This window comes from Tachyglossus aculeatus, chromosome 12 (assembly GCF_015852505.1).
Source record: "Tachyglossus aculeatus isolate mTacAcu1 chromosome 12, mTacAcu1.pri, whole genome shotgun sequence".
In the NCBI taxonomy this organism is placed as follows: domain Eukaryota; kingdom Metazoa; phylum Chordata; class Mammalia; order Monotremata; family Tachyglossidae; genus Tachyglossus; species Tachyglossus aculeatus.
Window position 1 is genome coordinate 40,682,280 of NC_052077.1, and position 26,377 is coordinate 40,708,656.

Below are 26,377 nucleotides of genomic sequence, written 5' to 3' on the forward strand. Positions count from 1 at the left end.
TCACTCCCCATTTTACAGATGAAGTAACTGAAGCCCAGAAAAGTGAAGTGACTTGCCCAAGGTCATTCAGCAGACATGTGGCAGAGCCAGGATTAGAACCCAGTGTGGCTCAGTGGAAAGAGCCCGGGCTTTGGAGTCAGAGGTCATGGGTTCAAATCCCACTCCTCCAACTGTCAGCTGTGTGACTTTGGGCAAGTCACTTAACTTCTCTGTGCCTCAGTTCCCTCATCTGTAAAATGAGGATTAAAACTGTGAGCCCCACGTGGGACAACCTGATCACCTTGTAACCTCCCCAGTGCTTAGAACAGTGCTTTGCACATAGTAAGCGCTTAACAAATACCATTAAAAAAAAAAAAAAAAAACAGGTCCTTCTGACTCCCGGGCCTATGCTCTAAGTATTAGGTCATGGATGTGCAAAGAATATTCTTTCATTGTATGTCAAGTCCCTTAAAAGTCTGAAGTTTTCCCCAAATTATTTTCTCCTTCAGTTTTTGGTGATTTTCACATTACTCGACTTGATGATATTTGTGTGATTTTATGATATAAGTAGTTAAGGAGTGGAGAACTTTTTCTTTAATAATAATAATAATAATGATGGTATTTGTTAAGTGCTTACTATGTACAAAGCACTGTTTTAAGCGCTGGGGAGGTTACACGGTGATCAGGTTGTCCTGGGGGGGGGCTCACGGTTTTAATCCCCATTTTACAGATGAGGTAACTGAGGCACAGAGAAGTTAAGTGACTTTCCCAGTCACACAGCTGACAGTTGATGATGATGATGATGGCATTTGTTAAGCGCTTACTGTGTGCAAAACACTGTTCTAAGCGCTGGGGGAGGTTACAAGGTGATAAATTTGTCCCACAGGGAGCTCACAGTTTTAATCACCATTTCACAGTCGAGGTAACTGAGGCACAGAGAAGTGAAGTCATCATCATCATCAATCGTATTTATTGAGCGCTTACTATGTGCAGAGCACTGTACTAAGCACTTGGGAAGTACAAATTGGCAACATATAGAGACAGTCCCTACCCAACAGTAGGCTCACAGTCTAAAAGGGGGAGACAGACAACAAAACCAAACATACTAATAAAATGAAATAAATAGAAGTGAAGTGACTTGCCCAAAGTCACACAGCTGACAGTTGGCAGAGCCAGGATTTGAACCCATGATCTCTGACTCCAAAGCTCGTGCTCTTTCCACTGAGCCACGCTGCTTTTCCGGAGTCAGGATTTGAACCCATGAACTCTGACTCCAAAACCCGTGCTCTTTCCACTGGCCATGCCGCTTCTCAGGCATGGCTAGAAAAAAGAAAACAAAAACCCACAAAACACTTCCACATTGGTATTTACAGAGGTCAATCTCTGCTGAGGTAAAAGTGAATGTTTTAGTGGAGGCTTTCAAAGGGGGTGGTGGGGGGCGGGGGGGGGGGGGAAGAGAGAGAGAGAGAGAGAGAGAGAGAGAGAGAGAGAGAGAGAGAGAGAGAGTTTTGTAATATTTCACAGAATATGCAAGAGCGGAAGAAAGTTGTTTGTAAGGTCACCGAGATGAGAGTGGATGGTGAGGTAAAGAGAAAATGACATTTATTTAGAACATCTTGAATCCTTGGAAAATAACTTTTTTGTTGGCTTAATTGTTTAATTCGCCATTTTCAAGGAAATAATCATGCCCATAATAAAGTCAATGAAGAATAAGGACTCTTTTGATTTTCCTCCAGCTGGTATATCCTGAACATATAAACAACTCCATTCTGCAGCTAAATGAAATCAATGTATCATTAAGAACCTTTTACAGAAAAAAAAATAAAATCAATTCCACTAACCCCCACAATATTGAAAATATGTGTGTGGATCTAACAGACACCTCAGACTAAAGTTTGGAGCTGATATCTTACCTCCTTAGAAACCAGAGGTATGGGATTCTATACTTTTGTCTTTTCTCCCCCTCTCCATTGGCTTGTTTTCCCCCTCTGAACTGTGTTAGAATCTCTTCATTTTCTTGCCAGATTTTATTATTCTTTTCCATTCCAACGATATTGATTCTGAAGAGGCTTAGCCTGAACATGAGTACTTTGTTTATCCACAATACCAGATCAAAAGTGACTCCGTGGGCCAAAATATTTTTGAAACCAAACCTCTAATAACTTGGAAAAAGGAAAACAACAACAACAAAAAACTACCAGAACATCAGAACAAGGGCTAGTCTCATAGTTCCACAACAGAAATCTCTAACGTTTAAAATATGCATGTTTATGTAAAGTCCAATTGAATGCTTAATTCAATATGAAAATAATTTTATGTGCATCTTCCAATAATTTTGCTAAGCATATGACATGGATCTCAACTCCTTGTCCAGATAACTTGCTCACTAACATTTTAAATCAGTTAAGTAACTATTTTGCACCAGGTATTCCATACAGTCCTTATTTTATGTGTTCAATATTAATTTTCAAATATCATTAAGGATGTTATTTGTGACTTGCTCTTCAGTTTTTATGTTATTTGCATCCCTTTCAATGACTACCGTGACAGTCACAGTTGATTATTCTTACCTGAAAATGGATTCATTTGAGACTTGAGGGATTTATTTTAAATGATGGTTGGCAAACGTTTCAGAAAAAATTTATTGGAATAAAGTAGATTACTTTTATCCTTCAATGTAAACTGATATAACAATTTCCCCTGTTCTGAATCTTTCACATCTTTAATAAAAGCTGGAATTTGACGAACTTGGCACTTTGAACTTCAAAATAAGGTAAACAAACCACAAAAACCCACGCACTTAGAACATTTCAAAGAATGTTGAGAAGCTGCATGGTCTAGTGGAAAAAGCCCAGACTTGGGAGTAAGAGGACTGGATTCTAATCTCAGCTCAACCACTTATTCATTCAGTCGTATTTATTGAGCTGTTACTGTGTGCAGAACATTAATAATAATAATAATAATAATGGCATTTATTAAGCGCTTACTATGTGCAGAGCACTGTTCTAAGCGCTGGGGAATTTACAAGGTGATCAGGTTGTCCCACGTGGGGCTCACAGTCTTCATCCCCGTTTTACAGACGAGGGAACTGAGGCCCAGAGAAGTTAAGTGACTTGCCCAAAGTCACACAGTTGACAAGTGGTGGAGCCGGGATTTGATCCCATGACCTCTGACTCCAAAGCCCGTGCTTTTCCACTGAGCCACGCTGCTTCTCTAAGTGCTTGTACTTAGCATTGTACTAAGTGCTTGGGAAGTACAAGTTGGCAACATATAGAGACGGTCCCTACCCAACAGTGGGCTCACAGTCTAGAAGGGGGAGACAGAGAACAAAACACATTAACAAATTAACTAAATAAAATAAATATGTACAAATAAGATGAGTAATAAATACATGCAAACATATATACAGGTGCTGTGGGAAGGGGAAGGAGGTAAGGTGGGGGGGAGGGGGAGGAGGAGGAGGAGAGGAAGGAGGGGGCTCAGTCTGGGACACCACTTGTCTGCCTTGTGACCCTGGGCAAGTCACTTAGCTCCTCTGTACCTCAGTTATCGCAACTGTAAAATGGAGATTAAGACTGTGAGTCAGTACCATATGGGGTTTCACAATGCCCAACCTGATAATAATGATGGTATTTATTAAGCGCTTACTATGTGCAAAGCACTGTTTTAAGCACTGGGGTGATACAAGGTGATCAGGTTGTCCCACGTGGGGCTCACAGTCTTAATCCCCATTTTACAGATGAGGGAACTGAGGCACAGAGAAGTGACTTGCCCAAAGTCACACAGTGACAATTGGCGGTGCCGGAATTTGAACCCCTGACCTCTGACTCCAAAGCCCGTGCTCTTTCCACTGAGCCATGATGCTTCTCCTGATGAGATCAACCTGATGAGCTTGTATCTACCCCAGTGACTAGCGCACAGTAAGTGCTTATCACCCACCATAAAAAAAACTTGCTGAGTGATAGTAGTAGTAGTAGTAAAAAGGCATTTTCTCAAGGTGCATTGGATCTGATACAACAGAAGCCCAAGACAACTTCCCTGCCCACAAGTAACTTCAACTCTAATGATGAAGACAGGCAGTTAGAACAGTGCTTGGCACATAGTGCTTAACAAATGCCATCATTATTTAAGAATGAATAATGGAATCTTCACTTGAACATTTGCACTAAGGGACTAGGTGGCTGAGAGGAAAGGGGAAGTTAACTGGGGAGAACTTATTAGAGGAGTGAATGATTGGGTTTTAAGAAAGGAGAGCTAAGTAATCACAAAAACAATACTTGTTACTTAAGTACCATGCCACAGAAGAGGCAATACAAAATATCTTATTTCTGAGGTGGAATGACTAAGAAGGGACTTGGGATGCTGTCTGTGAGCCCGTTGTTGTGTAGGGACCATCTCTATATGTTGCCAACTTGTACTTCCCAAGCGCTTAGTACAGTGCTCTGCACACAGTAAGCGCTCAATAACCGCGATTGAATGAATTAATGTCTGAGGTAGGAGATTCCTTTTACTGCTTCTTTTCTACGTGTCTTTGACTACATGTTTCTCCATCAAGAGAAGGTGGGAGAGGATAGGGGGCAGTTGGGGAGGAGGAGAAGTCAATCTGATGATAGTACTTTATGAGACTAGTAAGGGACACCAAGAGGAACACCAGTAATGCACTTGAAATATTAGTAAAATGATAATAAGTAGTATTTCTTAAGCGCTTCCTATGTGCCACGCACTGTGCTGAGTGCCGGGGTAGATGCAAGACTCTCAGGTTGGACACAGTCCCTGTCCCACATGGGGCTCACAGTCTTAATCATCACTTTACGGATGAGATCATTTAGGCATAGAGGATCGTAAGCAGTAGAAGCTAGCCACTGAGTTCTGGAAAAGCACTAGAAGAAAGGCTTCACTTTCCCAGAGAGGGTCAATTTCAAAAGAAGGGTAGAACATGTTTGTAAATATAAAATTAAGAAAAAAAAAAAAGAAAAAGCTACAAAGTCTTTCCCACAAAGCCATGCATTAACATAATTAGGATATTTCTAGAGGAACTGTTTTTTCTTTTTTTGGCTTATTATAAAAATAGAACAGAACCGAAAAAACTGATTAGATTAAATTGAGAGTTAGCAATAACAGGCCAAAAATGGAAAAACGATCCATATAATTTTTTTCCCCCCTCACATTATCTTTGAATAGACCTTTAGAGTTAGGTTAATTAGAGATATTCTCTTTAAACTCAAATCTTTTAGGCTAACATTTCTATGTTTGAGTTTTTTTGTTCTATGTGTTATTTTTACATAGCAGAGGCAAGCTTTCTAATGGTTTAAGAGTTTCACTTGGGGCTGTTTATCCTATGACATTGCTGCAGAAAAGGAGTCTCAACAAGCACAACCATGTGAAAGCTTAGGTAAGCAAGTGATTGTTCTGAGAAATAGCAAACTGATAAAATTCTCACAGCTTTTAACCACCTAATCAAGAGTATTTTGATTACAAACTTGTGATATACATCCCTTTATAACAATAGTAACAACAACAATAACTGCGGTACCTAGACTGTGAGCCTTTTGTTGGGTAGGGATTGTCTCTACTTGTTGCCGAATTCTACTCTCCAAGAGCTTAGTACAGTGCTCTGCGCTCAATAAATATGATTGAATGAATGAATTTCTTAAGTGCTTAGTATATGTCGCAAAACCTGTACAAAGCTCCGGGGCAGATGCAATAAAATCAGGTCCCACAGTAGGCTCACAATTCCATTTAGTAAAGAGAACAGTTATTGAATCCCCATTTGCAAAGGAGAAAACAGAGGCACAGAGAAGTTGAGAATTGTCCAAGGTCACAGAGCAGACAAGTGACAGATCCAGGATTAGAACCCAGGTCCTCTGACTCCCAGCCCTGTGCTCTTTCTTTCCAATAGGCCATGCTGCATTTCTCATATGCCTCCCATTATCTGTAACATGAAGCTATGTAATGAGAAACAGCGTGGCCCAGTGGAAAGAGCACGGGCTTTGAAGTCAGAGGTCATGGGTTCAAATCCCAGCTCTGCGACTTTGGGCAAGTCACTTAACTTCTCTGTGCCTCAGTTACCTCATCTGTAAAATGGGGATTAAAACTGTGAGCCCCCCGTGGGACAAGCTGATCACCTTGTAACCTCCCCAGAGCTTAGAACAGTGCTCTGCACATAGTAAGTGCTTAACAAAGACCATCATTATTTGGTATACCATCTCCATCAAATTGTGCATATGGAGAAAAAACAAAAATATCTTAATTTTGAAAGATTCTGTGAATGACTTTAGTCAGGGGTAGGTGGAGAACCAGAGGAAGGGAGGAATAAAGAGGTCAATTAATCCATTAATATTTGTCAAGTGCTTATTCTGTGCTGAATATGAGTCCAATACATAGTAGACATGAATCCTGCCCTCCGGAATCTGACAACCAAGATAGGATGAGAGATAAGATTAGAAGATAGATTGTAATAATAGTGGTATTGGTTAGAGAAGCAGCTGTGGAAGGAGCACAGGTTTGGGAGTCAGAGGAACTGGGTTCTAATCCCACCCCTGTCACCTGTCTGGTACATGACCATGGGCAAGTCACAACTTCTCTGGGCCTGAGTTACCTCATCTGCAAAATGGGGATTAAAAATGTGAGCCCCATATGGGACAACCTGATTACCCTGTATCTACCCCAATGCTTAGAACAGTGCTTGGCACATAGTAAGCGCTTAACAAAAACTATAATTATTATTCTAATGGTTTGGGAACATGTCTTGCTAATTATGTTGTATGCTTAACAAATACCATAATTATTATTTATATCATTATTATTAAAGGCTTACTATGCGCCAGGCACTGAAATGAGCTCTGGGGTAGATACAAGATAATTGTGTTGGACACTGTCCCTGTCCCACAAAGGGCTCTCAGTACTGATCCCCATTTTACAGATGAGGTAACTGAGGCCCAGAGAAGTGACTTTCCCAAAGTCACACAGCAGACAAGTGGCAGGCCGGGATTTAAACCCATGTTCTTCTGACTTTCAGGCCCGTGCTCTAAGCACTAGTCCATGCTGCTAAGTTCAGTGAGGGCAGGGATCGTGTCTAGTAATTTTTGCAAGGGCTGAGTGCAATGCACAATAAATACATAAATACTATTAATTGATAGAAGGTCCGCCTCTACCCCAGTTCTCTCCCCACTCCCTCTATTTCTCTTCCCCCTCCCAACCCCTCACACCCACAACTCATCCCAAAGAGCTCATTACATCCTAAAGACCGCAAACTGGGAGAAGCTAACTTCCCAAAGGGAGGAACTCCAGGCAACTGCCTTATCGGCTCAAATTGACACTGAAAGTGTAAGGTACGTAGCCATTAATCTTTGAGAAAGTGCCAGTGAGAAGCCCCCCCAAACATATTAACTTCGTTTGATTCATGAGTCAGATTCTTCCCGTTACTCCTTGACAGTAAGTGATGCTATTAGGGAGTTGAAATGACTCTTCCAGACCACGAGGAAACCATTTAGACCACTGCCACAGTTGCTTTAATTCGATTCCATCACCCCAGCCCTATCCCAACCAGTACTAATAAAGTACCCTGTAGCGGTAATGAACTAAATGTTAAAATAGCAGCCTGAAAGAGCGAATGCATATCCTCCGGTGCTTCGCTTCCTTGCAGGGAATGACTCGGAGCTGGAAGAACAGAGAGTCGGGAAATGTGACAGGTTCAACGCTAATCACAAATATGATCAGAACTTTTTTCTGTGACCGCTACGCTGTGGCAGGCTTTAAGTGGAGGCAGTTCTCGGTTTTATCGTGGTGCTCGCGTGAGTAAACATATTCTAGAAATCTCCCACTACTCTGTTTCATTTCCATTAGTCTTTGCAGGTTAGTAGACTCCGGAGAGGTCATGGCAAACATTAATTGTTAAGACAACAGAGCAAATGCTAAAACCAGTATTTTTTAGTTTAATTGGTGACCTTATTTCATCTCTAACGTCCTTGCAGGCAAGAAGAGACAATGTAAAGAGTCGCTGGAAATAGATTCCTAAAACACAGAAGGAATTACTCAGTGGAAATGTTATGAAGTGCTGCCTTGCTGATGTGTAAAAAGAAAGAGAAAAATGCAGGTTTAATTGAAGTATTTAGTTGTGAACACTGAGCAGAAAAATGCAAGGCATTAGGGCTGATTACACTTTGAAGATGTAGCTCCCAACCAACACTAATGACCCCTCCAAATTCAGGACACTAAACTGATATTATTATACACCCATAGAATGATTTTTTTTTCACTGCCTGTTAGATCTGGGTGTATTAACAAACACACACAGGTGGTCACACATGCAAAATACCTAATGCTTTTCCATGGTCAAAAGCAATCATTGGCATTTATTGAGCACTTACTGTGTACAGAGCACTATATTAGCACGTGGGAGAAAAATACAATAGTTAGTAGACAGTCCCTGCTCTCAGAGTTCACAGTCTAGTGAACTAATGTAGGCTGGGCACCCTTATTCTGAGAGTAATAGGGACGTAAGATACAGGAAAAAAAAGAAAGAAGCAGCGTGAACTAGTTCGTTAGAGCACTGGCTGGGGAGTCAGAAGGACCTGGGTTCTAATCCTGGCTCTGCCTCTGGTCCTATCTGTGACCTTGACCAGTCACTTATCTGTACATCAATGACCTCATCTGTAAAATGGGGATTAAGCCCCTCATGGGCCAAGGACTGCGTCCAAGCTTATTAGCTTTCATCTCCTCCAGAGCCTCACGAATTATAAGCACTTAAATACCATAAAAATAAATGAATAATAATAATGATGGCATTTAGTAAGCACTTACTATGTGCAAAGCACTGTTCTAAGCACTGAGGGGATACAAGGTGATCAGGTTGTCCCACATGGGGCTCACAGTCAATCCCCATTTTACAGAAGAAGTAACTGAAGCCCAGAGAGTTAAGAGACTTGTCCAAAGTCACACAGCTGACAAGTGGCGAAGTCAGGATTTGAACCCATGACCTCTGACTCCAAAGCCCATGCTCTTTCCACTGATCCACGCTGCTTCTCTGGGCCTCAGGTCCTGGGCCTCAGGAATAAAAGTGGTGGTTCACACTTGTCTCTATGCAGAATGCTCATCTGTCCAATTTGGCCTCTTCTACAACCTCTCAAATCCAGTTGAACAGAATGCCATTTTAAGTATCTGTAAATAGACGCACACTGTCGATTTATTAAATTGGACAATATATAAGTAAAACAATTGGGCAAAAGGGAACCTTGCTCTCTAAGAAATCAGAAAATCCACCCCATACTAAAGCAAAGTTTCTCGATCGTTTAATTCTTAAGAGCTCCTCTGCCAGTTTGTCACCTTCATCTTCATTCCATTTAACTGGTTAAAGGGAACTTGGTACAAAAAAAAAAAAAAAATGATGGTATCCTCTGAATTGGGAAAAGGATTCAACTAAAAATATTACCAGAACATAATTCCTCTGCACCTATTGTTCTTTTTTGGCAGGGTGCACCAGGAGAATAGAAAGCAAAACATGCTGAACTGGAATTTATGGAAGAGGGAAGAATGTGTTTATAAAACACCACTAGCGGAAGATGTTCCTGAAAGGATGGTGGCCCAAAAAAAGGTATTTTTTTTTCTAATGAGGTACCAAGGCTTGAGACAATGCCCTGCATATCATCTAATATATTGGTTTTACTTATGATTGTCTGTGGAGGCCTCCTCTCATCCCACAGGACACCAACCTCCTCCCTTCATTCACTAAAACAGTATCTAAAAATCCTCTTAGCTCCCTGACGTTTGCCCTGATTAATTTTAAGAAAAGACAGTGCATCAGAAAGTCCCCTTTATTGGCACGTAGTGCAAATAGCATAGATCCTGGAGTCAGAATAAGTAGATTCTTTTTCTTAATCTTTTGCTGTTCTGCTGTTGGACTTCAGGAGAGTCATTTCTCCTCTCTGGGTGTTGGATTCCTCAATCTCTGGTATTAACGGATCATTTATTGGGTGCAGGAAACCTTACTGTTTGTCCTCATCTATTAAATGGGCTCAACAATATTTATTTTTCCTTACCTCATAGGGATGGGGGTGTGTGTGGGGGGCGGGCAGGTGGTGGTGTGAAATAAAAAGAGCATTTCATGAAGACATATTGGATAAACATGCTCTTTGATTCCTTCAGAAAAGGCAGAGAAGCAGCGTGGCTCAGCAGAAAAGAGCACCGACTTTGGACTCAGAGGTCATGGGTTCAAATCCCAGCTCTGCCAATTGTCAGCTGTGTGACTTTGGGCAAGTCACTTCACTTATCTGGGCCTCAGCTACCTCATCTGTAAAATGGGGGTTAAGACTGTGAGCCCCCCGTGGGACAACTTGAATAACTTGTAACCTCCCCAGTGCTTAGAACAGTGTTTAGCACATAGCAAGTGCTTAATAAATGCCATCATTATTATTATTATTATTAAAAGGCAATTTTGCTTATCAGTTCCTTCACCTTTCTGACTATGCTATTCTTTCAATCACCTTGTGGTTTGATGCACTTATCTGTTCATTTCTAATTGATTTATTATGATTCCTAAGCAGTCTCAAATGTTTCCAGAATGCAGTAATTCTGGTGTGTTCTATCAGTGCAAAGCTGGGATGATGTAAATTCATTCATTCATTCAATTGTATTTATTGAGCGCTTACTGTTTGCAGAGCACTGTACTAAGCGCTTGGGAAGTACAAATCGGCAACATATAGAGACGGTCCCTACCCAATAATGGGCTCACAGTCTAGAAGGGAAAGGTGATCAACTTGTCCCACGTGGGGCTCACAGTCTTAATCTCCATTTTCCAGATGAGAGACCTGAGGCCCAGAGATGTTAAGTGCTTTGCCCAAAGTCACACAGCTGACAAGTGGTAGAGGCGGGATTAGTGCTCTTGCCACTCAGCCATGCTACTTCAGTAATTCATCATATACTGTCTCCTAGGAAAAGTTTTCTATGCTTTCCTTATAATAGTTATGGTCCTTGTTAAGCACTTACTATGTGCCAAGCACTGTTCTAATCACTAGATATGTTAGTTTAGACACAGTCCCTGTCCCACATGGGGCTCACACTCAATCTCCATTTTCCAAAAGAGGGAACTGAGGCACAGAGAAGTGAAGTAACCTGCCCAAGGTCATACAGTAAATGTGTGGCAACACCAGGATTAGAACCCAGATCCTTCTGACTCCTAGGGCCATGCTCTATCTGCTAAGCCACGTTGCATATAGTAATGATAATAATAATAATTGTAGCATTAGTAGTAGTATTTACTGAGGACTGTGGGGAAATGCTCTGTTCTGAAGTACTTGAAAGATCCCTGTGGGCAGGGAACAAGTCTAACAATTTTGCTGTATTATACAGAGAAGCAGTGTGTCTTAGTGACACTTTGTAATTTGGAACTTGTGTGTGTGTGTGTGTGTGTGTGTGTGTGTGTGTGTGTGTGTGTGTGTGTGTGTGTGTGTGTGTAATATCTGTAATTTATCTATATATCTCTTTATAAAGTCTGCCTTCCCCTCCAGACTGAGTGCTCATTGTGGACAGGAATGTGCCCGTTATAGTTTACTCTCTCATGAGCTTAGTACAGTACTTTGCATTTAGTAAGCACTCAATATGATTGAATGCAGTAATTAAGGATGATGGAAATTCCCCTCAACTGTAAGCTTGTTATGGGCAGGGAGTGTGTTTACTTACTCTGCTGTACTGCGCTCTCCCAAGCACTTAGTACCGTGCTCTGCATACAGAAACAGCTCAATTCAGGCCTTTGAATTAACCCAGAAAGGCTTTTTGGAGGAGATGGGCTTTTAGGAGGACTTCGAACAAAGAGCTCTTTATGATCACAAGCCTAGAATTCATCACTCCTTAAAATACAATTGTTCCTGAAGTTTCACCAATGGTCTTTCTGTCTGGTTTCACAAAGCCTTGCCCTCCAAACTATTTCAAGAACCTCCTTACACAACTTCATCTTATCCCACTATTGAACACTTTATTAATAATAATAATGAATAATAATAATGGTATTTTTTAAGCTCTTACTATATGTCTGGCACTGTTCCAAATTCTGGGGTAGATACAAAATTATCAGGTTGGACACAGTCCCTGGCTCACTTGGGGCGCACAGTCTTTATCCTCATTTTATGGATGAGGAAACTGAGGCACAGAGTAGTGAAGTGACTTGCCCGAGGTGGGGCCGGGATTAGAACTCAGATCCTTCTGACTCCTAGGCTGATACTGTATCTACCATGCCACATAGAGAAGCAGAGCCACTTCAGCCGCCACCTTGGCGGAGGAGAAGCATTGTTAACCGGTTCTCCACTTGGAGTTTTCAGAGAGAGGGTGCCTCTGAGAAATGTTCCAAAACCATCAACGAAAGGGTAATAAGGACTCCCGTTGGCCTCCACGTAAGCTCTGGGATAAAAGGACTCAGAGCCGCAAACTTCAGGATTAATTGGAAGCAGGCAGAATGTCTCAGTTATGTCAGCCTGTACACCATAATTAAAGACTCTGAAATTTGAAAAACAGTCCTGGAAAAAAAAATACACTTTGCCATAGGCCATGGATCATGAACTTACTGTTTTTCATTCCACAATCCCATATGCTCATTGGCCATGTGGGGGCTTCCATTTATTCTGACTCCATCACATTTCCTTCATTACCAACAACTGTGCAAATGCCCTTTTCTAGAGGTGAAATTAATGGCACCGACTTTGGTTGGGAAAGGTAAAAACTGATATGCAGAGGTATTTTTTAATCACATAATACCTACCTTTTCACACTCTTTTCCATCCCCACCAGAGAAACAACAATTATCCACTGTGGAAAAACATTCCAAGGTACGGTATCTTTTCTCTTCTGCAAACAGATACTAAACCTTTCGGGTTAAAATGGCTTCAGTGCCAAATCTACAAGTCATTTTTAAAATGTTCTTTGAATAAGATGACAAGCAAGTTCAACTGACTTTGAACATGGAGAACATTTCAGGGCTTCTTGGGAAATCTCAAGGTGCAGACAGGCTATGGAAATGCTAACCTACTCTTTTAATAATAATTGTAGTAGTTGAGCACTTACTACATTCCAAGCACTGTACTAAGCACTGGGGTAGATACCAGCTGATGAGGTCCCATATGAGATTCACGGTTCAAGTACGAGGAACAACAGGATTGAGGAAAACAGCTAAGGAAAAGAATGACAGTGCCTGAGAGTAAAGATGCAAGGGTTCAAATGTCATCCAACTGATTGTGAGCCACTCTAATTCTTCTGAACTGTTTCTGCCTATGAGGGAAAGAGCCAAGCTGGTTTTAGGGTTGGGAGGAGAGGGTTTAGGCTGGATATTTTTTACAGAGAAGGGGGTGAGGGTAGGAGGAAGCCTCCTGGCTCAGAGAATGAATTGATGACGCTTCTCCTTAACCAAAACTGACTTTCCATACCCCAACCCCACCCCCCATTAGATCACAAACTCCTTGAGCTAGATTGTGAGTTCCGTCAGGGCAGGAATCTTATCTTTTAAGTCTGTTCAATAAGAACATATGGAATGCCAAAACTGTCAAATCAGTGAGGTCTGTTCAGTCCGAGTGTGTGTCTGACAATAACAACAGGATAGAAATGACTGTAGTATTTGTTAAGCACTGTCTATGTGCAAAGTGCTCAACTAAATTGGGATAGGCACAGTATAAGCAGATTGGACCCAATCCCTGGGGCTCACATCTAAGGGAGAGGGAGAAGAGATATTTTATTCCCATTTTACAAATGAGGTAACTGAGGGCCAGAGAAGTTAGGTGGCTTGCCTGAAATCATACAACGGGCCCTCCCAAACAATCAGGAAAGTGCTCTGATCCTGCTGGAGCTGAATTCTTTGCCTCCCACCCATTCAGAACAATATACCACTCCCTAACTGCCCTGCTAGAAAAATTAGTCTGTTAGCTGCTTGCAAGCAGGACATGTCAGATTCTACCAACCCTGCTCCTTATGGGCAGGGAACACATCTGTTTATGGTTATACTCTACTCTCCCAAGTGCTTAGTCCTTTGCTTTGCACAAAATAAGCACTCATTAAATGCATATGAATAAATGAACTCTTTTGTAATAATAAATAATAATAACAATAATAATGATGGTATTTGTTAAGCACTTACTACGTGCCAAGCGATGTTCTAAGCACTGGGGGAGATATAAGGCAATGGGGTTGTCCCTCAGCGGCCTCACAGTATTAATCCCCATTTTACAGATGAGGCCAGAAGCACAGAGAAGTTAAGTGACTTGCCTAAAGTCACACAGCTGACAAGTGGTGGAGCCAGGAGGAGAATCCACAATCTCTGACTCCCAAGCCCAGGTTCTTTCCACTCAGCCACGCTGCTTGTACTCTCCCAAGAGCTTAGTACGGTGCTCCATACACAGTCAGGGCTCAGTCAATGCCAGTGATTGATTAGGATGGCCACTTATGTCACTGCCAAATTTGCATTCCTCTAGTCTGTGAACTCATTGTGGGCAAGAACGTGTCTGCTGTCATATTACACTCTCCCAAGCAATCAGTACAGAGCTTTGCACACAGTAAGTGCTCAAATGTGATTGAAGGAACAGCTGAAGAAAGAAAGGATGCCCATTTGAAAGAAAGAAAGGATGCCCATTTGACAACACAAAAGTAGCAAAACGAATTTGGGTTCCATGCTTTAAGTTATACAATCCAGAACACTTTGCAAAGAGCCACAGAGTATTCCATGGGGATAATTCTCCTCCTGACTCCACCACTTTAGTTCTAGAATCATCGCATGATGCTCCCCAGGACCCTGTCCCCAAAAAGAGCCAAGGTGGAGGCTGGAAACTGAGAATGGAAATAAAAGAGGAAGGCATTCAGTGCCACGTTTACCTCTGGACAGGGGGAACAGACCTTCCTATTGAAAACCCAGTTGTGCGGTATGAAGTCAAATAAATCATAGGTATTTGGTATTTGAGAAGCAGCGTGGCTCAGTGGAAAGACCCCGGGCTTGGAAGTCAAAGGTCATGGGTTCAAATCCCAGCTCCGCCAATTGTCAGCTGTGTGACTTTGGGCAAGTCACTTAACTCCTCTGGGCCTCAGTTACCTCATCTGTAAAATGGGGATTAAGACTATGAGCTCCACGTGGGACAACCTCATCACCTTGAATCCTCCCCAGCACTTTGAACAGTGCTTTGCACATAGTAAGCACTTAATAAATGCTATCATTATTTTTAGAGAAGCAGCGTCACAGTGGAAAGAACAGGGGTTTTGGAGTCAGAGGTCATGGGTTCAAACCCTGGCTCTGTCAATTGTCAGCTGTGTGACTTTGGGCAAGTCAAATAATAATAATGATAATAATAATAATGGTATCTGTTAAGTGCTTACTATGCGCTAAACACTGTTCTAAGCGCTGGGGGGATACAAGGCGATCAGGTTGTCCCACAGTCAATCCCCCTTTTACAGATGAGGGAACTGAGGCACAGAGAAGTTAAGTGACTTGCTCAAAGTTACACAGCTGACAATTGGCAGAGCCAGGATTTGAACCCATGACCTCTGACTCCAAAGCCCATGCTCTTTCTACTGAGCCACGTTATTTAACTTCTCTGTGCCTCAGTACCTCATCTGTAAAATGGGGATTAAGACTGTGAGCCCCCGTGGGACAACCTGATCAACTTGTAACCTCCCCAGCGCTTAGAACAGTGCAGTCTCTCCATCCAATTTTTCCTCTCTGTTGCTTCTCCTTTGCATTAGAGAAGCAGTGTGGCTTAGTGGCAAGAGCCTGGGCTTGGGAATCAGAGGTTGTGGGTTCTAATCCCCGCTCCACCACTTGTCAACTGTGTGACCTTGGGCAAGCCACTTCACGTCTCTGGACCTCAGTTCCCTCTTCTGTAAAATGGGGATTAAAGACTGTGAGCCCCACGTGGGACAACCTGATTACCCTGTATCTACCCCAGTGCTCAGAAAAGTACTTGGCACATAGTAAGTGCTTAAATGCCACAATTCTCATTATTATTTGAGTTCTTTGGGAAAGTGAGGGCTTTGCCTGGGAAGGCCCCTTGGAGGAGGTGTGATTTCAGTAGGATTTAGTCAAGTAAGAGCCCATTAATCCTACATTTTAACCCACCACTGGTGAGGTCATGTCTATCCTAGTCACACCTTAGATATGTCAAGGCAGTAACATTCATACTAAGTTTTCCTTCAAGGTACAAGAAATTTTTCAGCTCAGAAAGGTATTGACAGCAAAGTTGCATCATTCTGACCAAAAAAATAAAAAATACCACAAGCCATTTTTCAGGAACATTTGTTTCTGTGTGAATAAACCTGGTTTAACAGACTTTGCATTTATAATATTGAAGAAAATGTTTTTATGCCTGCTGAGGGAAAAAAGAGAGAAAAGATCTTTGGGCTTAACTGAACACCCATTAATTTTATGAAAGAGGAAGTGATGTCTGGTACAGTTATGCACACTGAAAAGGAAACTTTTGCGTGTTAATGTTGCATTGCATTTGCATGTACATAAATTCTCCTTCCAAGCTTGATGCTGCCTACTAAGTCAATGATATAAATCTCTATAACTGATCCAGTTGATAACAACAATGCTACACCCGCTGAAGATTCGATTTTTCGTTTCCATTAGGACGATCCGATTGACTAATATTTTCAATCCCAGACCAGAGTAAATGCAAGTTGCCAAGATATAATAATGATGAGCCCACTGTTGGGTAGGGACTGTCTCTCTATGTTGCCAATTTGTACTTCCCAAGCGCTTAGTACAGTGCTCTGCACACAGTAAGCGCTCAGTAAATACGATTGATGATGATGATGATAGCATATGTTAAATGCTTATTATGTGCAAAGCACTGTTTTAAGCGCTGGGGGGGATACAAGGTGATCAGGTTGTCCCACGTGGGGGCTCACAGTCTTAATCCTCATTTTTCAGATGAGGGAACTGAGGCTCATAGAAGTGAAGGGGCTTGCCCAAAGTCGCAGAGCAGACAAGAGATGGAGCCGGGATTAGAACACATGACCTGTGACTCCCAACTCCAGGCTCTTTCCACTGAGCCACGCTGCTTCTCAATATACCCATTTCACCAACGAGTTAATACTTTCAGGTTGGGCCAGGTGTTCAATATGTATCTTTTGTTTCAGCTGGGAAACAATGTTCAAGGAGAAAATTCGTAACACTGCATGCTTCAAGAAAACCTTCACCTAAGACAAAAAGCCATATTGAAAGAGGGTCAACTCGACTAAATATGTAAACTCAGAAATTAGCCTTGGATGCTTAAATATAGAAACCACCTTTAAAGAATCAGTTGTAAACTTTCTCCTTCACAGTGTTTCAAACTTAGAAAATACTTATCCAATTAACTATTGCCTGGAAGGTCTTTTTTCCTTTTTTTTTTTTTTTTTAAAGGGGGAGCCTTATGTCTCTGGAGGTACAGGTCAAATACAGGAGTTAATTGGAGATTTCAAACTGGAATTTTAGGACAAAATGAAGCTTGGCTGTCAGAAATATGATTGGATTCTGCTATCATGTCAGGTGACTTGAGTTTAAATTTAGTCTTGGTATAATAGAAAGTAGCTGGGTAGCGTACCAAATCTACAATGTACGGAAAGGCAGGATAATTAGTATATTTATCAAGCTGCCCCCAGTAGAATCGTTGCCAATGCTGCATACAGCATTGCCACCTAGAGAATACTAGAATGGAAAAGCTGAAGTCACATGATTTATTCCAGAAGGGTTTTCCCCAGGACCACACTCTAGATTCCCCAATCAAGCCTGAGATATAACTCTAGGTCAGCTTATTTAAACCTCCCCACCACCTACACCTTACTAATATCCCAAAGGACATCTTGACTGATGAGTTTATAATCAGAAGCTTGCTACTGAAGTCCCTAAGTCTCCCACAAAAACAATGGTGACATCGATTGGGTGAAGACTCCAGGGCCCCCTTTATCAACCCCACATCAAACCAGTGGTATTTGAGTGCTTACTATTTTCAGGGTACTGTACTGAGTTTTGGGGGCAGTACAATGCAGCAGAATTGGCAGACACATTCCCTGCCCATAATAAGCTTACAGCCTAGAAGGGGAGACATACTTGAATATGAAGAATCTAGAATTTATAATTTGAAGATAGGTATGTAAGTACCGTGGAGTTGAGGTTGGGTGAATGTCAAGTGTCCAAAGGTTGCAGATGCAAATGAATTGGTAATAACAATAATAATAATGATAATGGTATTTCTTAAGCGCTTACTATGTGCAAAGTACTGTTCTAAGCGTTGGGGAGTTTACAAAGTGATCAGGTTGTCCCATGGGCGGCTCACAGCTTTAATCTCCATATTACAGATGAGATAACTGAGGCACAGAGAATTTAAGTGACTTGTCCAAAGTCACACAGCTGAGAGTTGGAGGAGCTGGGATTCCATGACCTCTGACTCCAAAGCCCATGCTCTTTCCATTGAGCCATGCTGCTTCCCATAGATGACACTGAAGGGAGAGTGAGCTAGGGAAAACAGAGCTTAGTGAGGGAAGGCCTCTTGGAGGAGATGTGACCTTATAGAAGAAGTAGGGCCTTGTGGAAAGCAAACTGGATTGGGAGTCGGGAGACCTGAATTCTCATCCCTGCTCTGTCACTTGAGAAGCAGTTGGGGAGGGACCGTCTCTTTATGTTGCCAACTTGTACTTCCCAAGTGCTTAGTACAGTTCTCTGCACACAGTAAGCGCTCAATAAATACGATTGAATGAATGAATGACAGGAAGAGTACGGCCCTGGGTGTCAGAGGACCTTGGTTCTAATCCAAACTCTGCCAGTTGCTTTCCGGGTGACCTTAGGTATTTCACTTCACTTGTGTGCCTCAGTTTCCCCAGCTAAAATGGGGATTAAATTCTACTCCCTCCTACTTAGGCTGTGAGCCCCATGTGGGACAGAGACTGTGTCCAACCTGATAAACTGATAGGTACTCCAGGGTTTAGAACAGTGCTTGACACATAGTAAGCACTGAAATAGCATAAAACAAAGCAAACTTGCCCCGTGTGTGATGTTGGGCCTAACTCACAGCTTTTCTGTGTCTGCGTTTCCTCATCCTTCAAATGGTGACTAAACATATGTTCTCCCCCACTATCAGGCTGTGAGCCCCTTAAGGGAGAAGGACTGTATCTAATCTGATTATCGTGTGTCTACCCCAACATTTAGTTCAGTGTTTGACCAATGCTTAAATACCAGTCAGTGGTATCTGAGTGCTTATTATGGGCAAAGCACTGTACTAAGCGCTTGGAGGAGTGCCATAATGGAATTGGTAGACACATTCCCTGTCCATACAAAGCCCAAAGCATTGCCACTGGAATAGACCAGAGATGCACAAAGCTGAATCCTGTTTATTGAGTGCTTACTGTATGCAGAGCACTGTATTAAGTAACCATTCACTCATTTATCTAGCACTGTGTGCAAAGCACTGTACTAAGCACATGGGAGAGTACAGTATAACTGGAAAAGGACAATACAACAGAGTTGGTAGATACATTCCCTGTCCATTGTGAGCTTACAGGCTAGAGAAGACAACAGATATTAAAATAAATAAAATGCAGATGTGGATATAAGTGCTGTGGGGCTGAGGGTGAGTTGAATAAAGGGATAATAATAGTAATAATGGTATTTTTATAGCACTTATTAAGCACTTACTATGTCCAAAGCACGGTTCTAAGCACTGGGGAGGTTACAAGGTGATCAGGTTGTCCCATGGGGGGCTCATAGTCTTAATCCCCATTTTACAGATGGAGTAACTGAGGCAAAGAAAAGTAACTTTCCCAAAGTCACACAGTGGCAATTGACAGAGCAGAGATTTGAATCCATGACCTCTGAATTAAAAGCTCGTGCTCTTTCTACTGAGCCATGCTGCTTCTCATAGTACATAGTAAGTTCTCATGGTACGTAGTAAGTGCTTAACAAATACTATTATTATTATTATATGCCAAACACTGTTCTAAGCACTGGGGTAGATACAACATAATCAGGTTATGCCCCATGGGGCTCACAATCTTAATCCCCATTTTACAGATGAGGTCACTGAGGCACAGAGAAGTGAAGTGACTTGCCCAAAGTCACAGAGCTAACAAATGGCAGAGGCAGAATTAGAACCCATGACCCCTGACTCCCAAACCCAGGCTCTTTCCACTGAGCCATGCTGCTTCTCAAATCAGGGCAACACAAAAGAGAGTGGAAGAGGAAATGATGGCTTAGTCTGCACCTTAACTTAATTCACTCTGGGTCTTCATCAAAAATAATGATACTATAGTGATAGTGAAGAGTGATGCTCTTCAAGAACCCCAATCAGTCATTTTTGGAAGACTTACTGGGTGCAGAGCACTGTATTAAGCGCTTGGGAAAGTACAACAGAGTTGGTAGAGTCAATCCCTTACTCAAATGATTAGGGAGAGAAGAAATACAATATAAAAATATTTATCTAAGTTCTGTGGGGCTGGGCATCAAAGTGTATGTTATGTGTCATGCACTGAGTCAAAATACAAGATAATCAGATGAAAATAATAAGTGCTTATTATTGTTTGTTAACAATAAGTGTTTATTATTGTTTGTTAATTTATTAAGTGTTTATTATGTGCCAAGCACATTTTTAAGCACTGAGGTAGATACATGTTAATGAGGCTAGGCTCTATCCCACACTGGACTTTCAGTCCAGTTTCTAGGTTAAGTTTTGTCCAGCCATATAGGGCTCACAGACTAAAGGGGAAAGAGAGAACAGTTACATAATGCCCATTTTGTAGATTGCTTTTGTCAGTCAGGGGTATTTAAGAGGATATTGTGTGCAGTGCACAGTATCAAGCCCTTAGGAAAATGCAATATAAAAGAGCTGATAGACATAATCAAGGAAATTCTAGCTTAGTGGAGAAACATAACACACTCAAGGCTCTCCAGCTGGCAAACAGAGAAGCAGTGTGGCTCAGTGGAAAGATCACGGGCTTGGGGAGTCAGAGGTCATGGGTTCTAATCCCAGCTCAGCCACATGTCAGCTGTGTGACTTTGGGCAAGTCACAACTTCTCTGTGCCTCAGTCCCCTCATCTGTAAAATAGGGATTAAGACTGTGTGCCCCATGCGGGACAACCTGATTACCTTGTATCTGCTCCAGTGCTTAGAACAATGTTTGGCACATAGTAAGTGCTAACAAATGTCATTATCATTATTATGCCCATTTTATAGATTTTCTTTTTTAAAAAGTCAGTCAGTGGTATTTAAGAGTATATTGTATGCAGTGAACAGTTCAAAGCCCTTAGGAAAATGCAATACAAGAAAGCTGATAGATATAACCAAAAAACTTCCAGTTTAGTAGAGAAGAATAATAACACGCTCAAGGCCCTCCGTCAGGCAAGTGGCAAAGCAGAGATTAGAACCCAAGCCCCCTGACACCAAACCCTCAACATTGCCAAGTGACAATGCCTCAGACCATTTTCAGGATTTTGGGTGAATCTATCCACTACTGTAATTGCTTACAGTAGCCTACACACCCAGAGTCCATTCTCCTGCTGCTTCTCACTGTTTTGCTCTCCTCTCTCCCTCAACACACCACAAATGATGACTTACTTGATTCAGACAAGCAGGGGCTGAACACCATCTTGTGATGACAGAGCAGCAAATGAAGTTTCCTCACACACCTCACCAAAGATATACCATTCCACCCACCCACAACCCACCTCCCTTCCTTTTACCAACACTTTCCATCATCAACACCCTTCCATCCTCTACTTCCTCTTCAGTTGCTCACAGGTGGCACTGAGTTTGTTCCTGCCGACTGAAGAGTTTCAGGTGCATTTAATTGGAGAAGAATTACTCAGCCAACGTGGACAGACGAGTCTTCTATTTTCTCCAGAGAGGTAAGTTTTTATTCTCTTCTCCACTTATCCTCACCAATAAATGCATCCTGTTTCAGAGAGGCCATGATTGTGGATTGTGTTAATAGTTTTGAACTGTTCTGACCTTGAAGAAGAAAGAGGTTCCTTAAATGCAAAATCCTAAAATACTCTTGTAATTGTCACTCCCCTTGCTTGGAACTCAGAGAGGATAGGGTTCTTCAGCTGTTTGTTCGTGTGCAGAAATATCTTGTTTTTCCCTTTGAAGTCTCTGATGGTTGTACTTTGGACTGGATAAATATGGGTTGCTTCTTTGAAAACATGGGAGTAGGAGTGAGAAAATAAGAAAGTTTCAAAGATGAAGACTGAGGATTCTTTGATCAGATTTCTGGGGAGAGAAGATACAATAATAGGCTCTCAAATATATTATTTATTTTGTCTTATACAAACATGTATTTCCTAATAGAGCTAATTCAAAGTTTATGAGGATGCTTTAGCAGTAAGATGAAAGTTTCTAGTTTCCTAATTTCTAGGGCAGAGAAATGTATTGGAAGAACATACCATAAAATGACTTGTATCTTCTTAGATTTCCATCGTTTTTGTCTCAATAGAGATCGTATATTCATTTCCAAAAGTTAACCAATAATCTGAATTACAACCTACATCAGTAATAAGTGTTGCACACACTAAGGATTGGGGCTGTTTTAATCCCTTCATTGGATGAAGTAGGTATTAGCAAAATGAAATTCACATTGAAGCTGAAAAATAGTTTTATCTAATCTTCAGTGTGCCTGCTTTTGTTATTTTAGTGTAAAATGATTTTTGTTCTGTTTCTGAATCCAGATAAGACATCTCTCCAAGGTCTGAGGAAGTTTTTCCTTCACTCTGACACTTCTCCTAATGATTTTTTCTCTTCCTGGAGGTCATTAAAAAACAGGTTTTTCGGGGGGGTTTTTGGTCCTTTGAAATTGTAGCTGTCAATAGATTTTTTTATTTGAAGTCAAATGTGCTCTCCAGCATGTCAACTGCAGATGCTATTTCCTTTTCCTGCAGTGTAGAGTCTCCTCTCTTATGAATCTTAATCCATCCAGTATGGTATCATGTACAAATGTTTCGTGGTCTATTATTTTCTGCTAAAGTGTATTTTGATTCTGCTGAATGGTGGTCAGCTCTTTGAATGTTTAAAATCTTTCTCGAGATACTTAACGATATAGTTGGCAAATACAGATGAGCTTACAAAAGTCTGTTCAAGGAGCTGCCTGCAGTGAGGACTCTTGCATTATTTTCAGGACAATGCAGAGAACATCCCTTGAGCCACCACCCTTTGGAGATTTAAGTTGCTCTTATAAGCTGTCAAAAGCATGGCTGAAAATAGTGTTCCTTTCTTGGCCAAACATTAGGGTTGTCCTTGGGAAGGCAAGATACTAAAGAGAATTAATCGACTACGATAGGATTCTGACTATAAGGATGAGAAAGACTCAGTAGCTTAAGAATTTTAAAAGATGGAGGAGGCATTGATCAAAATGATACGCTGAATACCTTGGGTAGGAAATGGATGTCTAATTATGGGCCTGAATAGTCTCAGTTTCATGATAGGGAAGGTGAGCAAGGCGGTCACTCAATAAGGCTAATGGAAAATTCAATCATATTTGTAATGTATTTATTTAATAATGACGAAGGTATTTAAGCACTTATTATGTGCCAAGCACTGGTCTAAGCACTCGGGAAGATATGAGGTAATCAGGTTGTCCCAGAGAAGCAGTGTTGCTCAGTGGAAAGACCATGGGCTTTGGAGTCAGAGGTTCAAATCCCAGCTCTGCCAATTGTCAGCTATCTGACTTTGGGCAAGTCACTTAACTTCTCTGTGCCTCAGTTACCTCAACTGTAAAATGGGGATTAAGACTTGTGAGCCCCCCGTGGGACAACCTGATCACCTTGTAACCTTCCCAGCGCTTAGAACAGTGCTTTGCACATAGTAAGTGCTTAATAAATGTCATTGTTATTATTATTATGTAGGGCTCACAGTCTTCATCCCCATTTTACAGATGAGGTAACTGAGGCACAGAGAAGTGAAGTGACTTGCCCAAAGTCACACAGCTGACAAGTGGCGGAGCTGGGTTAGAGCCCACGACAACCTCTGACTCCCAAGCCCAGGCTCTTTCCACCAAACCACACTGCTTCTCAATGAATATTATTATATGAATTATATGAATGTCCCCTTTCTAGATTGTAAGCTCATTGTAGGAGGTAAATGTGTGTTTATTGTTATAGTGTACTCTACCAAGCTCTTAGTGCAGTGCTCAGCACACAATAAGTGTTCTATAAATGTGACTGAATATATCCAGCTGCTTCTGGTGTAAGTTCTACGTCTTGTATTTTGCCACAGAAGGTTTGGAAAGTGGTACTATCCCTTTTCTTCCCCTTATTCACTCCATTAATGATGTCAGCCAATGTCAGAATACTTTGGAATCCCCATCTAGCTCCTGGGTACTGTGGGAGGCTAAGGTGATGCTGTCTAAACTTGAAATATGGGATTTCCTACCATAAATGCCATGGGGATTCATATTTTCAAAAGAAGCTTGCCTTAACCCTCATAGGAGCTTGGAGATAAGTCCTGGGGCCATCTCCCTAATTAGGCCCTCATTTATTCATTCAATCGTATTTATTGAGTGCTTACTGTGTGCAGAGCACTGTATTAAGCACTTGGGAACTACAAGTCGGCAACATATAAAGACGAGGCCCTCATTTCCTCTTCTCCTACTCCCTTTCTGTTGCAACTTGTACTTGGATTTGCTCTCTTTATTCACCCTTCCCTCAGCCCCACAGCACTTAATGTCCATACCATTTATTTATATTAATGTCCGTCTCCCCCTCTAGACTGTAAACTCGTTGTGGGAAGGGAAAGTGTCTACCAACTCTGTTTTATTCCTACATTGTACTCTCCCAAGCATTTAGTACAGTGCTCTGCACACAGTAAGTGCACAATAAATATGGTTGTTTGATTCCCCCTGACAGTCTGGTTTTCAGCTGGCCTTTCCACACTCTGGTCCTCCAGTGGTGGTGGAAGATTTGTTCCAATTTTTAAATCTACAGAGCTGCGTGTCCCTACACTGCAGTTCTTCCCACTGAGCTCCAAGGCTCAGACATTAAGCCAAGGTTCCCATACAAATCAATCAGTCATATTTTTTGACTGTGTACTGTGTCCTGAAGCTCAGAAGCCAATGGTGGGGGACGGGGTGGGGGGGGGGGTGGAGGGGGCAATCCAGGTGTGCAACAACTTGACTTTAAGTTGTATGCCTGCCTAATGTATCTTACTTCACATTAGTCTCTTTGTCCAGTATACAGGATGGTCGACAGTTGGATTTTTTTTTAAATGGTATTTGTTAAGCAGTTACTATGTGCCAAGCACTGTAGTAAGCGCTGGAGTAGATACAAGGTAATCAGGTTAGATGCAGTCCATGTCCCATATGGGGCTCACAGTCTTAATCTCCATCTTACAGATGAGGGAAATGAGGCACAAAAAAGTGAAGTGACTTGCCCAAGGTCACAAATCAGAGAAGCGGAGGAGCCAGTTTTAGGACCAAGTTCCTTCTGTCTCCTAAATGCTTAGTACAGTGCCTGGCACATATTAATTTCTTAACAAATGCCATTAAAAAAATATCCAAGTGTTGACCATCCTGTATACTGGACAAAGAGACTAATGTGAAGTAAGATACATTAGGCAGGCATACAACTTAAAGTCAAGTTGTTGCACACTTGGATCACCCCCTCATTGGCTTCTGAGCTTTTGCACTTAGTACAGTGCTCTGCACACAGTACACACTCAAAAACTATGACTGATTGATTTGCATGGGAACCTTGGCTTAATGTCTGAGCTCAGTGGGAAGAACTGCAATGTAGGGACACACAGCTCTGAAGAGTTAAAAATTGGAATGAATCGTCCACCACCATTTGAAGACCAGAGTGTGGATAGGCCAGCTGAAAACCAGACTGTCAAGGGGAATCAGCCAAACAACCATATTTGTTGTGCACTTACTGTGTGCAGAGCACTGTACTAAATGCTTCTAACCCAGATGAAACCCAGAATTTCAGGTAGGAGTAGTAGTAGTAGTATGTATGAAGAGTTCTCTTGTTGCAGTGCACTCCTACTACATACTTGTAGTACTAAAGTGACAAATTTCCCTATTCATGAAGCACTCACACTCTAACGGGGGAGAAAAACATACAAATGTGAGAAGAACTGTTGTCTAGTGAAAAGAGCACAGGTCTTGGAGATAGAGAACCTGAGTTTTAATCTTGGCTCTTCCACATGTCTGCGGTGTGACCCTGAGCAAATCCCTTAACTTCTCTGTGCCTCAGTTTTCTCATCTGTAAAATGTGGATTGGGTCAGCACTTAGAACAGTGCTTTGCACGTAGTAAGTGCTTAATAAATGCTGCTATTATTATTATTATTAAGACTGTGAGCCTCATGGAGGGCGAGGACTTTGTCCTATCTGATTATCTTGAATCTACCACAGCTACTAGTACAGTGCCTTGCACATAGTAAATGCTAAGCAAATACCATAAAAAAAATCCTAGAG